Here is a 6,000-nt window from a genome sequence, read left to right as displayed (position 1 = left end):
GCACTTTCCCATGTTTTGAACAGCATTTTTTCTATCTGAGTATTATGTGTTACCATAGTGACAGTACAGCACCCAGTGGTTTGGTTTACTGCGGAGTAATTTGACACAGCAACTGAAACACATTTCTAAACCAGCCAAACCCCATTTTTTCTTATAATAAATATGTGATTGGGTTTTTAAATGATACATACATTAGGGCTGCACACTATCGTCAGTATATTCTCTTCACAGTATCATTTTGTGAAATATTGTGTGCAATATTTCTGATTCATTTTATTTAACTTTACAAAAATAGGTCTTCATTTAAATATACATCAAGAATATACACGTTTAAGGTACTGTAACAATAGGACAGTAACTTAAACGTAGGTCAACTGGAGCATTGGGTCTTTGTTGGTAGGAGTTCTGCACCCCCAGCCCTCCTCACCCCTCTTCTCAATCCCTCTTCTCAACCTTCAATAATGCTTAATAAACAGTTATTAATGATTTATAAAGTGTTTATAGCTGAATGGATAAAATATCAATAAAAACTGTATTAGTCATCTATAAGGTGAGCCTTATTGTAAAGTGGTACTGACTCTTCCTTTAATTTCGGAAAAAACTATGGGGTTATGTCAAAACCACTGGGGAAGCAGAGACTTTCCCCTTTGGTCCTGCAAGTGAAAACATGAGCCTACTACCAATGATCACCTCCTGCACCTGCCAGCAAACACACACACACACACACACACAACATTCCTTTATTAGTGGCCCGTCTCCCACTGGAGTTCTCCTTTGCATCATGTTGACTGGTTGTTAATGAGGTCATTCACATGTCTCCTCTCTAAGTGTGCTCTTAAAGGGATCCAAGATTAGTTGAACATGTTGGCCTAAATATGTTGTAATTTTTCTATTAACCCCTTAACCCGTATCGGAATGTGCGCGTGCCGTTTTTCCGTTGTATTTTCTGGGGGTGAGATTTTAGGGTTTAAACTCTGCCGGTGTCATTTATGACGCTTTTATTAGGCAGCCTAGAGGCCCCCCTTTTGATAAACACTACATTAGACCAATAATGTTATGAAATGGCTTTTCCCGAGCCAACAATATCCAGGGAGCAATATCCAGCTCGTTTTGACATGCCTGTATTGTTTCTTTAATATTTCTGACTGCTCAACTCGGAGACTAAATCTAAAGCCACCGATGTATAGCCAACACGTGTCCTGTCATAAGGATATAAGGCATTTTGGGGTTTGTTTTGACATGAACCACGTAACCACGCGTAATCTGTGCGCCTTTGATGAGTCAGAGACAAGCTCGGTGCGCCCTCATGTGTAACGGTGTTTACAGGACTTTTTCTCACCAACAGAGAGCTACTGAGAGACACGTTGTCAGAACGTGTCAAAACTGGATGTATTTCTTCAGCAGGACTTCACAACTCCCGTGAGTTGTGAAGTTCGAGCCGTAAGAGCTGACAAGTTTTGCATTTGAGAATACCGGAAACTTTAGTCGTCCACTGCTACAGTCAGAGCAAGCGGGGGTAAAATGTACTGAAGAGAGAGAATGGGGGGCCGAGGGAATGGTTGCGCGGGAGGAACTGGTGACCTGGAAGGGGGGTTCGAAGAAGAACAAGAGAAGGTGGAGGGGCAGAATGGGGGGGCTAGCATATCGTTAGAAGGGGGGCGAAGAAAGAGGGGGGCTAAAGGGGGGGACGAAGGAGAGGCAGATGGACGGATGGGGCAGACAGACAGCATATTGCAAGAAAAGGGAGGAGGTCTGACTGTATGCTAACCTCCCCTGGAAAAAGAATATATAATGACAAAATAAATTATATTGCTATTTTCACCCTGTGGCTTGTACTATAAAGTACCTATTTTTCATTCAGCTTAACCAATTCTGATGATTTTATCTTCAAAATTGCTGAATTTTCGCATTTTCCCATTCAAATGCTTGGAAGCTAAGCTGGTGAGGCAGCAGCAAGCTGAGCCTCACCTGCCCAACCTTTCACTAACTGCACTGGCTGCTATTCTATGGGAGAATGTTCTTCCTGCCTGTATGTCGCCAATAAAATGGCTAAAAAACATTTAATGTATGAACTGATTTTCCATAATTTTGCTTATATATATATATATAAGCATATATATATATAAGCAATATGTACAGTGTTTTTTGTCACCAACTGTGTGTGTAACATGTTTTGTGTGCTGAGGAACGATCATAAACGGCAGAGAACAGATTCGAGGTGAGGCAGGCAGTACTCTTGCCTCATGGCAGGGGGCGCTCATGATCCCAGACATTGTGACTCCTCAACTGCAGAGTAAGAGACAGTAACAGCGAGCTAGCCATGGAGCTAGCCATACAGTCAAGTGCAGCGATATATTTATAGTTTTCTCCTCTTACCACAACAATAACTTATTAATAATCAAAAAATAAACATTAAGCTTTAAACCATACTACTGCAACAGACTGAATGTTCTGCTCTTTGTGTGGGAAATATTTGAGTGGTTTTTTTGTGGCGTTGTGTCAGTTGCTATAGCAACTGTCTGCACGTAGCTGCGCTGATACAGAGAGCGAGAGAGAAATGGTTTTGAGTTGTACTTTAACGATTTTTCCCTTTGCTGTGGAGCATAGCACGAAATTAGTAATATATACATGTCCAAGTTTGATTGAGTAAACAGAATTATTCTACGGCGACCGTGCGGCTATGCATGACATGTAGAAGAAAAGTCTTTTTGCCCTCCAGCGTTGTCCGTATGCGCGAAATTTCCTTATGTAAACAACTACATGCAAATATCAAATATATGATATTTACAATCATATATTTGTAAATATGATTGTGATTAAGTCAGTGCCTCACCAGCTATGAACCTCACTGTACGTCACTGATTTGTAGGTATACTGCTACAATTTTAGATGACAATTGAACTAATCTGAAATATTCATTCAATACAAATGTTTTGGTGTCCCCTTCCACATTGCACAGTATTTATTTTAAATCTAAAAAGTTATTTCGATAGCTCCTCTATCAACAGTGTTAGACTGTTCCTGTGTCACCCCCTTTGGATCAGATTGTTTTTGCGTGTTGTAGCTTTTTATTTTCATGCTTGTGCAGCTGAGTTCTAGTCTCCATCAGGGTTCATTGTGAACAGTTATATGACATAAGTATACTATAAAATACTATAAATATGGGTCATTTAACAAAGTTTCCAGATTCTACTGTATTTATTTTAAACCTAAAATGAATCCAATGAGTACTTTTCACAACAAAATGTTGACGCGTTTAAAAGGCCACCTTTCAGATACTGATCCCTGAACACTGATGTGATGTCTGGGTTCTCTGATCATATGAGCACTATCATACTGTGTTGACTGTTTTCACTTACTTTTGCATATGTTTGACAGGAAATTCTGGGGTTTTATCACTGCTTAGTATCAGTTTGGCTTGATTAATGAACAGATCATGACTTGCGGCTTGTTTGTGAAGGAATATTTGCTGGTCTAATGTACTTTTTTCAAAGTGAGTAGCCAAACTGCTGCTTTGTTTTGGGATAGAACTTGCTGAAGATCACATCTACTGTTGGATCAGGTAGAAAAAGAACTGCAAATGTTATTGCATTAGTCCAGCTATTGACTGTTAGCAAGTTCACAATATATAATTAATTAAATGAAGTCAATGAGTCATAGTTTAAACACTGTATGACTACTGACTAACATTTTTGTTAGTATTCCAAAACTGAAAAAGTCATACTGCTTAACTAGTGCTTAACTAGTAATGTGAATGTTCCCCTGTATTTCCCTACACTTCTGTCAGAGTAAAAGCGACCACACCGCCTACATTGCTTTTCTGCTTCAGTTAAACGGCCCATAATCCTGTGCTGCATGACCGAACAAATACCACATGCCCAACACTCTCCACTCTCACTCTCTCCCTGTCCTGAAACACAAACATGTAAATAAATACCGGATGTTAATGTCGGCCCAGTTTTACTTGTCAAACCAATATCAATATGTTTAAAATGGCTGTCAGCCTTCATGTACAGGTTTGAGCAAATTGGATCATGCAGACGTAATTTAGAGCTAACCTGTAAACAGCGCAAGGTCAATCCAGCCAAAGAAGTCACTTTCTAATATAAGTTGGCAAAGCTAAAGAGATCCCATATGAAGGATTTTATAAGAACAGCCAAGATATTTTTGTACACAACCAGTACTTCTTCATCCCTGAATCATGGAAAAACACACAAAGACTCAGCAAACAATGTTTAGAAGATATTTTTCAAGTTTAAAAAAGTGAACCTCATTTTTGCAAATACAGTTTTTTGTCTTTGAGTATTTTGAAAACCATGATGTTAAAAGCTGCAGTTAAGTTTAATGGCATCTTGTGAGGCAAACTTTTCAGATCCACACAGGCTGGATGTTTAGCAGAAACATCTGAGTGACTGGGCAAAGTGATTATGCCTGAGATCTGGAGGCCTAGATTAGAGTCAGTCTGCGGCTATGATCCACCACACACAGCAAAACAAGCACACGACAGACACACACAGCTAATCCACACAGGACAGCTGTCACCCTGTCCTGATTGATCCAGTAACACATACACACAAACACACACGCATGCATACAGGCGAAAAAAATAAAAGCAGTAAGTCTAAGGGTTGTTTCCAGGCATAAACTATAGAGTGGGATTAGTGATGGAATGAAGGCTGACTTCATCTTAAAATCAACATCCACCCACCCATCCCGCTTCAGTATGACAGATCCCATAATCCCCTCTGAGCCACTGATCCCCCCCGCTGAGATGGTACCACACCCTGCTGTTCTGGACATTGGGAAAAATATTAAAAATATTGTCATGGTTTTTGGGAGTTTCTTAACCCACATGCAAAATCTGTCAGGGAACCACAAAGTAGAAATTCCAAGTGTGATTTATTTACAATATTTACAGAGTGAATAAATGTACAACAACAGAGGTTTCATGGAAGGCACTGGGGTAGCAATGCCTGGAAGAGAGGCTGGATCAGAAACAGATCGTCAAATCAGAATGTCAGAATAACAGATCTCTCTTATATTTACTTGAGGAGGCTGACTCATTGGGAGGATAACTAAGATCCACAGTTAAGGGCACAAGGTGGATCAGCTTTAATTGTTCCAGCTTAAACCATGAGTCTTCGTCTGCTGAGGCGAAGCAGAATGTATTTGGAACATTCTGCTGCACTAGCAAGAATGGTCTGCCACGGCAAACCTAAACACTGTCATTTCAGCTTTTGGTGTTGATCAGGGTCCTCCATTTTTCCCTCACAGTACTACAGATGTTGCATTGATCAAAATGTTTTAAGTCTAATCAATGTTTTATCAAACATTTTACAATCTCCAGTTCCGTATTACAAAAACCAGAGCAGTATTTGCATTTTTGGTAGAAAGGGGTTTGTTGTCAGTATAGGTTAGGCCCCACTAGGGTTGCCTGAGGTCAAAGGTGAGACTGAAGGGAAAGGTCAGAGGGATTTGAGCCATGCTGAGATACTGTGAGAGCAATTCAGGTCCAATTCAGGTAAAAACAAGAAAACAGAATCAAGAAAACTATAAAAGAAGCATTAAAATACTCACCTTCTTATTTTCCCTAACATTACAAGGAAACCTGAACAACCTGGAGGGCTCCTTTACTTTGAAAAACATTTTACCAAGATGACTGCTACCTAAAAGCTACACAGACTGATTGACATGGAGCTATCTAATCTAGATCCCACAAGGCACTAGAGGGAGAAATGGATCACGGTCTTTTACCAAAGACCTAAAATCTCATTTCTCATTTGCATTTCCTTTTATATATCATGAAGAAGGAAGTTACACCCATTTCACACTTTTCCATAAACAAATTATGAAAATACTGTTAAATATTAATAGCCGGACTAAAACATGTCACCTCAACATATGGCATATTGTAAAATGGTAAATGGCTTGTACTTATGTACTGCTTTATCAAGTCCATAGGACCCCAAAGTGCTTCACAAGACATCCAGTCATACACCC

Source organism: Xiphophorus hellerii, chromosome 9, assembly GCF_003331165.1.
Source record: "Xiphophorus hellerii strain 12219 chromosome 9, Xiphophorus_hellerii-4.1, whole genome shotgun sequence".
NCBI classification, from domain to species: domain Eukaryota; kingdom Metazoa; phylum Chordata; class Actinopteri; order Cyprinodontiformes; family Poeciliidae; genus Xiphophorus; species Xiphophorus hellerii.
Note: the sequence above shows the minus strand (reverse complement) of the source record.